We start from the raw sequence: 12,389 nt of genomic DNA, 5'->3' as shown, positions 1-12,389 counted from the left end.
GGAAGAGCGGGTAACGGCTGGATCCAGAGAGGCGGGAAGATGGCAGGGCAGGGTGCAGGTCTCCTAGGCCTCGGGAGGGGTGAGAGTTGACCCCGGGGCCAGCCTCCGAAGTGTCGCAGGCCCGGCTGCGTTTTTAAATGGCAAGTGGCACCTGGCTGCCTCACGGAGGGGTTGAGGTCAGAGGGGGCCTGAGTGGAGAAACGGGAAGCTGCCGGGGCTCCCCTCGGGTCCAGGAGAGCAGCCTCAGGAGGAGGGTCGGGGGGACTCCCGGATGCTCAGCTGCCGGTCCTTCCCGTGTTCGGTCACACAGTTTAGAGGGCTGCACAGGGGCTTTGTATATAAGGGACATGCCCTGGCTCCAGCCTCATCAGTCATGTGGAAAGAAACAACTTCATAATCATCCTGAGCCACCACAGGGTCCCAAATACCCATGGGCTTGCGGGACCCCGCCCCGAAATCGGGAACTGGCAGGAAGGAGCAAGATGTTCAGTTAAGTCCGTGTCATTGGCCAGCCTCTGTGTTTTATTTGGGGCGTAGGTTACACATGTGTAGGCATGTGTCAAAATTCATCAAGCTGCACACTCAAAATGGGTACATTTTACTGTATATAATTATACTTACGTAGTCAAAATAGATACCATCAAATCATAATGATAATAAGATCGCTCGCCCTGTGCCAGGCTCTGTGTTAAGCACTTTACACGTGTTAGTTCCTTTTTTCCTTACAATTCTGTAAGATGGGCACTTCCGTTCATAGTCTGCTCAAGTGAAGTTGCCCATTCAGGGTCACAGGGCTTCCTTGTGGCAGAGCAGCGGCCGGCTCCCAGCACGGGCTGGCTCCAGAGCGCAGGCGGGCCTTTCCTTTGATGCTGATGCAGCGATGACCCCCTCAGGTGGCCAGGCCTCCTTGCTGAGGCCTCCTCGCTGAGGTCCTCGGGTCGTGCACCGCTGTGTGGTGTTTCAGAGCCTGACTGTAGTCAGATCGTAGGGTAGCCCAGATCCAGAAGGCCAGCCTTTGATTCGGGAACAGAGCCACCGCAGGAGAGCCAGGCCGGGCTTTCTTGTCCTGTCTCTCATCCTCCGCTCTAGCCAGCTGGGGAGTGACCCCCTAGTGTTACCAGGAGAAATAGAACATAGGAAACTGGCAGCAGCCTGGCTCCTGTGATGAATGAGAGAAACGAAGTAACCCACTGTGGCAGCTTCCGCAGCCCTTGTGCGCGAAGGACAGCGCAGCGGACTGTTTTGGTGGGTCACGAGTGTGGTGCCGTCTGGGCAGGCGGGGAACTTGCAGCCTGAGACCTGTGAGCATTCTCCGTACACTGGGATTTATCGTCCCTTCCTGTTCTTGTCTCTGATGCCTCGTTTTCCTCTTGCAGAGATTTCCCCTTGTTTAACAATTGAGAAATGGCTGCCTAGTTTGTGGGTCTCTTTTAGTCGCGAGTAACAAAATGCTGACATCATCTGGCCAAATGGTAGAGGTATTGAATGTGCCTTGGAAGTTTAGAAGTCGGTGGGCATCGGGCAGGGTGAGATCAGCAGCTCAAACGTCTGTCATCGAAGGCGCGTTCTCAGCGTTAGCCTCATCCTGTGTGTATGCCTCTTGGTCCCCAGATGGCTGCCAGTGACAATCAGAGCCACTTGCTTTCTTGTCCATGATATCAAGAAACAGAAAAAAAGAAACCCATTCCTCACGGGTTATAAATACTTCCCTTTGGTTTACGATTGTTCCAGTTTAGGCCATGTGCTCCCCCTTACCAGGCCAGTCAGACTCCCAGAGGAATGCCATGCCTTCGACCAGTTGAGGTCCATCTCCCAGGGGAAGACAACCGAATGCCTGCCACAGCGGGGAAGGGTCTCCAGACTCAGCCCTAACTGAGGTTCACTAAGGTAACAAATCGTGTAAGGCCCAACACATGTGGCGCTTGAGAACAAAGAAGTGTGCTTTTCGTTTCGGGTGTGGTGATGTGTGTCCAGTTTCTGCCTGCTGCCCCTTCTCCCACCCTCACATGACCCCCTGAATCAGGGCAAGTAGAGTCTGGCTGCCCCTGACTAGCCCGTGGGTGGAAGCAGTGTGTGTGTCTCCTCCCTCGTCGTTGGGTAGGTTTTGTTATTTTTCCTTCCTCATTCTCTATTCCTCCTTCTATTCCCTCCCCCACTCTGAGGTGTTTGTGGTGGGTCTGCAGCTATGTACAAATCCCTGCAAAATACCTGTTGAGGTTTGAGTAGAGTCTGCTCCGAGAAAGGCTTCTGGGCTCCATATATCATTCCGTATTTTCCTCCCAGTTTACACCAAGCAGCATGTGTCTGAGATTAGCCATGTCGCCGTGTGCTCCCGTGCGTTGCATCTGCCCTCCGAACAGTCGTATGTGGTGTGCATCCATCACTCCTCACGTTTCTGCTTCCCTGGTGTCAAGCGCCCAAGTCACGCCCAGCCCCATACCATGCAGGCAGCTCTTCAGTGAGCACCCGCATACCTGTCCCCTCTTGAACCCTGGGGTCACACTGTGGCTGGGGACACACATTCTCTCTTCCCCCAGGGATGACCCGGTTGCTCTCTGGCCCACGCTCTCCCCAGAGCGCGGGAGGGCCCGGCACTCATTCCCATTGGCTCATCACCGCTCGCTGTTATTCTGCTTCCTGGTTTGTGTCACGTCGATGAAGTGGGCGTCCGGGTTTTAATGCTCTGATGGTTATTCTGGCTGAGTACCCCTTCGTGCCTCTTCCTGCACCTGTTACCCTCGTTCAGACTTCCCTGTCCATGAGTGGCTCATTCAGAGATGAAGTGGGCAGGAGGGCTCATGAGGTCGTGAGGGGCAAATCCTGGAGCTAGATGGCCTGGGTTCGAATCCTCACCCTGCCGTCTAACTCCTCTGAGCCTCAGAGTTTTCTTAAATAGGAAATGAGAATAATAATAGCATCGACATCCTAAGATGTTTTGAGGATTTAATGAGATAATATATAAAATAACATTTAAGACAGTACCTTCCATGCATGTAGTTTTATTTTTAATATTTAAAAATGTGATATGTGCATTTTTTTTATTTAAACATAAGACTGTGCACAGTAAAAATTGAAAGTTCTTTTCCTCCTTTCCCACACCCATCCCTAGTCTCACTTTTCAGAGAGAAAAATAGCCGTCGTAAACCATTTGCTGTGCCAGCCACGTTGGTGAGGGCGTGGACTCTGCAGCCAGGACCTGGGCTTAAATCCTGGTTCTAGCACTTACTGGCTCTGCGACCTAGTGGATTAGTTTGTATCGCTGCCATCACAAAGTACCACAGACGGGGAAGTTCAAGAACAGAATTTATTTTCTCCGGTTCTAGGAGCTGGATTTCCAAGGTCAGGGTGCTGGTAGGCTTGGTTTCTCCTGAGGCCTCCCCTTGGCTTGCAGGCCTCTCTTGCTGCCTCTTTACATGGTCATGCCTCTTTACATGGTCATGGCTCTTTACATGGCACACGAGCCCCAGGTGTCTCTGTGGCAAAGGCACAGTCAGATTGGATTAGGGCACACCTTAATGGTCTCTTTAATCTAATTACCTCTTTAAAGGCCTTTTCTGCAAATACAGTCACACTTTGGGGTATAGGGGTTAGGATTCAACGTTTGACCTCCCCTCAGTTTCCTCATGTGTCAGATGGAGACAACTATATGTGAACATAAGATATACAGCGTATGTGTAAAGCGCTGGCACATGGTAAGTGCTATATTCATATTATTACTATTTACCAGACTTCTTCCTCTGGGCATTACATACTTTTGAAAAACATGACACAATAATATTGTTTCTCCATACCTTTGTCTGTCATTGATCGGTGTCTCCTGGGCATTTTACCTTGTCAGCATGTTAGCTGTGTCCTCATTCTTTTTAATGGCTACCTGGAATCGTATTACATGGATGTATCAAAATGCGTTTAATTAGTTCTTTAATGAGGGACTCTCAGGTCATCTTCTTTTTCTTCTGTCTCAAGCAGTTGGGAGCCTTAGGTTCTAGGCAGCTTGAGGTTCTTGGGCCAGCACTTCTACTGGTTTTAGAATCTCTGGGTCCACAGATATGCATGGTTTTCATTTAATTAACTGACAAATTCCCTTTAAAGAAGGTTCTGCAAGTTTGCACCCCCACCAAAAGAATAGGGACCTGTTTCCTCTTACCTGTTGGTTTTGTTTTAATCATGGAAAATGTCAAACATTTACAGAGGTAGAAAGAAGAACATACAGAGCCCGCAGGCACATACCTGTCACCAGATTCCATAGTTCTCAGCACGTGGCCAAGCTCGCTTCTTCCATCCCCCTGCCTCTGGATGATTTTGAAGCGAATCTCAAACACAATATAATTTCATTTGGGGGTTTTAAACTCTACGCCCACGATGTGCCTCATGTTATGGAAGACAGGAAGATGTTTCCATAAGATAATCCTTGGTTTCTGTAGTACTTTTTACTTTTCAAGTGCATCTTCTCCCTTCATTCTTAGATCCCACAAAAATGTAGGCAAGGCAAGTGTATCTCTCAGGTAAACAGAATCCACTCTAGGTATTTCAGACAGAGGAAGTTCAACACAGAGAATTTGATGAAATGAGTGATGGAGGAATGGATAAACAGGAGCAGGGAGTGCTGAGACAGCAACCAGAGCTGGAGGGACCAAGAGGAAGGTGGCATGGGCAGGGTACCGGGGCCGGCGGGGAGCGCAGGGAAGCAGCCCCTACCCCAGACGCTGTTCCGGGCGGAGGGGAGAGGGAGAACCGCCTGGCTTCTCACTGTCTCCACCTTCCAGGCTTCTGCCACTGTCCCCTTTGGCTGAGCCTAACCAGGGATCCAGGGAAGTGTCATTCCCTGTGATTCAGGGCAAGGTGGGAGGAGGGCAGGGATCAGTCAGAGACACTGATCCCATTTTATAGATGAGAAAGCCGGAGGGTCTAAATGGCCTGGTCAGGGGCGAGTTGCTTCATGATAAGCACCATCATGGACGCTTCGGTCCCTTGGTCGCCAGGGAAACCCGAGGCAGCTCGTTGGGTTTCGCCTTACAGCTGCGAGTCATGCTGCCTGGGACAAGCCTCCCTTGGGAGGCTCAGGGCTACTTGCCCATGGTTACAAGTCCCTCCTGCACTGGAGGAGTCTTCTCCAAGCTACCCCATCCCATGCTCAGAGCAGACACTTCACTTTGTCCCCCGTCGAAGGACTGGGTTGTGCCCTGACCTAAGGAAAGCCCTCCTGAGGCCACTGAGCCAGCAGGCAGAGTGGCTGTGCCTGATTGGAGAGTCCTGGGCGGAGGGACGTGCTCGGGGGGCCTGCATGTGGCACCGGTGTCCCGGGCAGGAGAAGGGCCAGAGGAACGTCACGCCACTTCACCGCAGCCGGCATCCAGCGGGCAGATGGGCACTCAGCCAGGCGCTGGGGACGTGGGGGAGGGAGGCTGGGGCAGCCCAGGGAGAGCGGTGGTGCCAGATATGCAGACGAGGAAGTTAAACAGCAGTGTGAGCATTAAATAACAGTGTAGGAGACGAGTCGTACAGAAACGGTGAGGATGGGCCACGTTGACCGGGCCCGTCTCGTAAAGCAGGCCTTGTCGCGAGTACTTCACACTTCACGTAGATTAACTCCTGTAATTCTCATAGTAATCTTGTGAGGTGTAGGTACCACTAGTACAGCCCTGTCTTAGAGAGGAGGAAGGCAGAGTTAAATAACTTGCCCAGGTCACACCTCTGGGGAGTGGCGCGCGGGGAATCCTTCCTGCTGGTGGTCACAGCAGCTAACCCTTCTGCCGGGTACCTGTGCCAGGCCCTGCTCTGAGAGCTTTACACATTAACTCATTTAATCATCATGTCAACCCTCTGAGCGAGGTACTTTGTTATTTCCATTTTATATGTGAGGTAACTGAGGCACAAAGAGGTTAAGTGACTTGCCCAGGGTCACCCAGCAAAGCTAGAATTCAAACCCAGGCAGCCCGAGGTCAGAATCCTTACCCTTACCTGCTATACTGCACTGAGCCAAAGATAAGACAACATTTGATGGCGGACACTTTCTGCTGTACTTTTTCAGATTTGATCTCGTGAAAGCATCTTGTCATGGTAGCCATTTGACAGGCGGGGAAACGGAGAGGGTGAAAGAGTCGATGCTGATGGCAGCTCACCTGCCTCGCTGGCATCACGCCGAGTCCTGTGCTAAGTGCCCCATACAAATGGATAGTGACGTTTCCTGCGGAACCCTGTGACAGAAATGCTCTCAGATGAGGAAACCGAAGCTCGGAGAGGTGAAATGCCCGCATTCAGAGCCAGGAGGTAGCGCCTGTACTCTCGGTGACTGTGTACGGTCTCCAGGGCCATCGGTCAGGGTCATTCACCAAACGCCGACTGTGTGCCAGGCACGGCGCCGGTGCCGAGGCAATAGTCAACCGAACTGGCCTGGATCCCAACCCTCAAGGAGCTCACAGTCAGAGATGTGGATATAAGCAAGGCTGGTGGTCGCCAGCTGTTGACCATTCTGACTGCCTGTTTCCTTTGCCAAACTCGTTTCTAAATATTTTACATCTCAACCTGCTCTATAAGTAACAGAAACTGAACTCACAGTGGCTTATTTAGCGAGAAGTCCAGAGAAAAGGCAGTTCTGGGATTGGTCCAACAGCTCCATGTGTCAGGGCTCCAAGTGTGTACTTCTGAAATCATCTTGGCCTTTCCTCACGATTGCATTATGGTCGCTGTGGCTCTGGGTATCACACCCGAGGCAGGATGCATGGATCCAACCAGGACCATGGTACCGCTTTTATCAGGAACTTTTCCCCCTTCTAGCAGCTTTCTTAGCTGGAAAAGTGAGTGTCTGGCATTTTCAGCCTCAAAATTGGTAGGTAAGCAGAGGAGAAGGAGGTGGAATGTCGTGAGGAGGCCAGCGAGAATGTTTGCTCTGGCCTAGGAAGTGAGCTTCGCCTTCCACTCAAGCCTGGCCCCAGGCATCCATCCCTCTTCCTGCCGTGGACGCTTGTACATTTATTCATGCAGCAAGGCAGGAGAGCCTAGAGGTTAAGAGCCTGGACTCTGCAGTCAGTCTGCAGGGTTTGAACCCAACCTTGCTGTTTACCAGTAGTGTGACCTTAGGCAAGTTACTTGGTTCTGTGCCTCAGTTTCCTCATGTGTAATATGGGAGTGATAATAGTACCTCTTTCAAAAGTTTGTCATGTATATCAAATGAATGAAGACATCGAAAGTGCTTCGAACAATGCCTGGCACATTGTAGGCCTCATATAAATGTTAGGTGGTGTGCTTTTTCTTTCATTCATCAGATGTACTTGAGCATCTCTTGGAGGTGCCGGCACTCCGGGGAGGCAGGTGAGTAAGCGTGGTGCCTGCCCATAGGAGCTGGTCTTGGGGGTGGGGTGGAGTAGGTGAACTACATGAATGCCAGGTAGGCAGCCTTTCCAGACACCACATCAGGCGGACATGGGCCAGATGGGGACGGCCCCAAGGGCTTCCCCAGGGACTGTGTCCGGTGGGGTGGGAAAATCAGGGAAGGCCTGCCTCACCCAGGAGGTGGCTTGGGAGGTGGACCTAAGGAGGAGGAAGGGTTGGTGTGCAAAGAACGTGGCGGTTGCTGCAGGCAGAGCACAAGGAGGCTCCTCCAGTCACAGAGCAGCTGGGAATCCTGGGGAGTGTTTGGCCCTGTGAGTTTTTTAAAAAAGATCATCTGGAGTTGGTGAACCTTTCTGGTCATGAGGACAGAGGTCTTTGAAGAGGAGACCTGTGGCCTCGATGGTGGTAATACTGGAACCGATTCTTGAGCACTTACTGCTTTACGCTCCTTCCTCCTGAACCCTCACAGCCTCCTGTGAGGCCAGTGATGGTGTGTGTACCCACTTTCCAGAAGAGTCATTGCTCCTTCAGCAGGGACGTGTTGAGCACCTGCCACCAGCCGTTCTAGTTGGTACAGAGTGAGCAGTGAGCAGTCCGCATTCTGTGGAGCTCATGCTCCTGGAGTAAGGGACAAACAAGCTACTAAATGGAGAAGTAAATCAAAGCCAAGGTTTCCCCAAAGCCAGCACTCTTAACTCTGGTTCAAGGTGCCTCTCTGGAGAGGAATACCGGCTCACGTTCCAGCCTTCTCTCCTCCTGGCTCTGTGTGACCTGGGGCTAGTGACCTCCCCTCCCAGAGCTTCAGGTTCCTTATCATTAAAATGAAGATCTGAGTTAGGCTCGTACTCTGCTACTGGTAATAGAAAGCCAGTGAGCAGTGGCTGAAATAAGGCAACAGTTGCGCTCTTGCACGTAGGAAGGAAAGAGAGTGTGGGTGGACTTGGGCTGCGTCACTGGCTGGGGGAGTGGGCTCCTTCGGAGGACTCCTTGCCCTGCCATCCTCAGCATGTGGCTTTCAGCCTCAGGATCGCAAGATGGCTGCCACACCTCTAGATATGGTATCTATGTTCCAGGAAGGAGAAGGGTAGAAGCAGTGTACCTGCCGAGGCTGCTCCTTTTTATCGGAAAGCAGTGGCTTTAACCTGAAGGCCTCTTTGCCGTCCCCCAGCAGATTTCCACTTAACCTCTCATTGGCCATAGTGGGACACCTAGTTTGCCATAGCTGCAAGGAAGCCTGGGCAAGCAGACTTTTTGGATGGGCATCCTGTGCCCCATACACGTTAGGACTTCTCTTGAGGAAGAAGAGGAGAGGGGGCTCTGATTGCACAACCAGCTTCTGGAGTCTGAAGCATTCAGCCTAGTGCCCAGCCTGAGAGCGGCCCCCGGTGAAGAGTCGCACTGTTGTCCTACTGACGAGTTCTCCTTCTCCTCAAGAAATGCCACCACTTTGTCCCAGTCCCCTCATCTGCCCGTTGGGAGTGATGCGTCTTGCCCTCTGGTGTCCAGAAAAGCCCTTGAGAGTCCCCGGAGGCCTGGTGGGAAGGACTCTGAGACAAGTCCCACCCTGCGGGAAGGCTGGGGCTGGCTTTTGTTTGGAAAATTGCCAGATTTTCTTAAAGTTGAACCCAGCCCTGCCAGCTGGCTGTCAGCCCAAACATATCGCTCTGAAATGGCTCATTTATTTCTGACCCTTGTAGTCTGAGTAGTAGGGGGACAAGAGTAGGAGTGGTGACCGGCATCTCTGTGACCAGATCTGGCACAGTGCTCGTACCCACCCAGTACCCAGCGTGGGACTGGGTACCTTGGGGTCCCTCATCGTGTGAGGGAGCAGCCAGTCTTCTCCAGTGGCCCCTTCTCTATGTCAGCACCACCTGTTTTCTGGGCCAGGCCACTCCTGTTCCCAAAGGCACGGCTACCCCAGCCTCCTCCTGGGACTCTGCTGCTGGTCGGGTTCGTCATCTGCATGGCAGCCAGGTCAGGCGCTGCTCTCCGGAACCTGCAGTGGAGGTCAAGTCCAGGATCTGGAACACTTGGCACGGCGGGTACCTGCTGGCTCTCTGTTCCCCTCACCTACCACCACCCCTTTCCTGGGCCAACTTTGCATCCTTCAGCCTGTAGCTGAGACACCTCCTCTCCGTGAAGCCTTCGTGACCACCCACTCAGCAGCACCCTGTTCCTTTCCTTCATCAGTGTTTCCTTTCCTCTCCTCGCCATGTACTGACATGTACTTGGTCTGTGTACCCCGTTCACACATGTCTCCCCTTCTAGCCAGAGGGCAGGAAGGGGTCTGCTCATTCACTGCTTCATTACATAGTAAGATCTCAGGAAATACTCATCTAGTAACCAAATAAATGAATGAAAATGTACTAATTTCCTCCACCCAAGTTTGAAAAGACATTCATTAAGGGTAACCTGAAAAAAATATAGGAAGGTATGAAGAACCAATTTTCAAAAGTGACTAGTGGTCCCAGCATTGAGAGAGAACCCCGGACGCTGTTTTGGGGTAATCCTTCCAGTCTTTTTCCTGTGACTGTGTCTGCGTATATATGAATGTTTAATGTCGCAGCGATGTGCAGTAATTCATTGAGCTGCTCTCCTGCTGTTGGACATCGAGGTTGGTTCTATTTTTTTGCTTTATAACCAATCAGTGCCATGAATTTTTTAATTTGTCTTTATGATTTCTTTGGGATCAATTCCTAGGAGTAGCATCACTTGTCCGGGGAGTAAGAATTATTTCTAAAGCTATTGCCAGATTGCCTCTAGAAAGGTTCCACCAACTGTGAACCTTAAAGTTTGTTTTCCTGAGAGTGAGCAGCTGATTTCCCAGCGTCCTGGGTGTCCTGAGGGCCCAGTGCCCCCTTCCACCCGCCTCCCTCTACCTCGGCCTGGGCACTCATCCTGCATGCAGTCCTGGGCCTGGATGTTTGATTTATGGTATTGTGCAAACATTGCTGCAGGCCGTCCCCATCTGCCCAGGAAGAGGCTTTGCACCCGGTCGCGGGTCAGGACTGCTGGCCTTCCAGAGCCCACTGTGGTGTCGCTGCAGGGCCGGCCTTGGGTGTGCTCCCAACAGCCCCTGTGCCTGGAAGCCCTCCTGAGCTGGCAGGTGGTCGGGTGCCGGTCCTTTCCGTGCTCAGCCGTCTGGTGGTGAGTTGCCCAAAACTGCTGCCTTCCGTGGGTGTAGCCCGGCTCTCCCTAGGCTCTCCCCGCCTCCCCCGGGGCTGGGAGGGAGTGCGCATTCTCCCAGCTTGCCCGGGATGTTTGTGTGCAAACAGGTGAAGTGGCCCTGCCTGTCTGGGAAGTGGAAACCTTTTATAGGGGAGCGAGAGTGACAGGGATGGCCATGTGTGTGGACGTGCACCTCACACAAAATCAGGTCTTCATAGGGGGCCTTCACAGATCAAACAGCTGAGACTTTTAAATATGTTTTATCTTTTTCCTAAAATTACACATATAATTCATACAATTCAAAAGACTTTAAAACTTTGTTGTAAAATGTAATATATGCACTGAGAAGTGTGTAAATATTCAGTTTAGGGAACAATGAGAAAGCAGGCAGACATGTCACCCCAGAACAACGAAGAGAGCCTGCCGGCACCCCAGAAGCCTCTCCCTCCCCGAGAAGGCACTGCTGCTCCAGACTGCATGGTCACCATTTCTTGCTTTTTGAAGGTTTGCTCTACCGTGTGTACAACTCTAAATACCGTGGTTCTGTTTAGCCTGTTTTTGAACATTGTGTAGATGGAATCATAAACTCTGCGTGTTCCTCTGTGTCTGGCATTTTGGCTCAGGGTCACATCTGAGTCGTGTCCTGATTCTGATGTCAGCGCGTTTCTGGTACCAAAGCTCATTCTTATCTGATACACAGACAAGCTTTACAAATTTTCATATTTGTGCAGTTTGATGAGTATTAGAAAAAAATATAACGACTCCAACACTTATATTACTAAGGCTTTACAAGCGAGATGGCGGAAAGGATCATCTTAAGTCAATAATAGCACCGGTGGGCTGTGGCTGTGCCAAAGTGGAGGCACGTGACTTTGGGAAGTTGGGGAGCTCAAGGTGGAGGGAAGGAGGATCGCACTGTCACTCCCTCCCTGGGGGTGAAATTAAAAATTAAATGCTGGGTTCAAGCCTCCAGCTGCAGGAGGTCGGTTCCAGATGCGTGTTCTGCGTTGACCTAGGTAGATAGATGGATAGAAAATATGGAGCACGGGAACTTTTTTTAAATACTGATTTTTTTTTTAATTGTAAGAGAGAATATGTCATTCTTCTAAATTACTTCTTGGGGTTTCTGAGTTTGTTCTCTGATTAAAGCAGCCAATTTCCTTGTAAGATTCCGCTGCAGGGGGAAGCGAGATCAAACAAGGCAGTCGTGAATCCTGCCTGGAACACGAGAAATCGGGGGCCCGAACAGTGCCACAGTGCCAGTGATTCTTTTATTTACTACACGATTTAGTATCTGCCTCCCGATTTTATTTTATTTTTTCAATAATCTTGGCAGTTCCGTAGCTTCTCTCCCTTCCTGCAGACGTTGAGAACTTGGACTCTGGGCGGGAGTTAACAGAGCGACCAGGCGAGGGCCGCCTGGCCTAGGACACATGCTCAGTGCTGAGTTAACATGGGATTGTGACTCAAGGGCCAGAAATGTCCACATGTGAGAGAGACACACGCAGGGACATGGAGAGAAGGGGGAGCAAGGACGCAGGGAGGTCCAGCAGAGACACAGACATGGGACAGAGATGTGGAGAGACGGGATACAGATGTAGATAGGGACAGGGACACAGAAACATGAGACTAGTTGGCTGGTAAACTGGCTCATCGGCTTGCTGGTTAGTTGGTTGGTTGTCTGGTTGGTTGGTTATCTGCTTGACTGGCTGGTTGATAATCTGGCCGGGCGGCTGACTGGTTGCCTGGTCGATTTTGGATTTTTGGGTTTTTTTTAATGGACTCAGAAAATACTTACGGAGGACTCACCCTGACCTGGCGCTGCTTTAGATCCGGGACCAGAGCCGTGAATGGTGGCTGCAGGCGTTTGGGTGTCTGACCACTGCCCC

The 12,389-nt window shown here is 51.4% G+C and overlaps 1 protein-coding gene across 4 annotated transcripts in view; it reads left to right on the top strand.

The window, feature by feature from the left end:
* Positions 1–12,389, top strand: part of SIPA1L3 (signal induced proliferation associated 1 like 3) — a 217,450-nt gene that overhangs the window by 103,021 nt on the left and 102,040 nt on the right. The window contains exon 1 of one of the 4 annotated variants that reach the window (XM_039855065.1): positions 1,802–1,887. The exons of the other annotated variants lie outside the window; for them this stretch is intronic. The gene's annotated coding sequence lies outside the window, so the exon portion shown is untranslated. Of the gene's footprint in view, positions 1–1,801; positions 1,888–12,389 lie in introns of those variants that run through there. 4 annotated transcript variants of the gene reach the window in all.

This window comes from Pteropus medius, unplaced genomic scaffold (genome assembly GCF_902729225.1).
Source record: "Pteropus medius unplaced genomic scaffold, Ma_sr-lr_union100, whole genome shotgun sequence".
In the NCBI taxonomy this organism is placed as follows: Eukaryota; Metazoa; Chordata; class Mammalia; order Chiroptera; family Pteropodidae; genus Pteropus; species Pteropus medius.
Note: the sequence above shows the minus strand (reverse complement) of the source record. Positions and strands in the feature narration are given on the sequence as shown.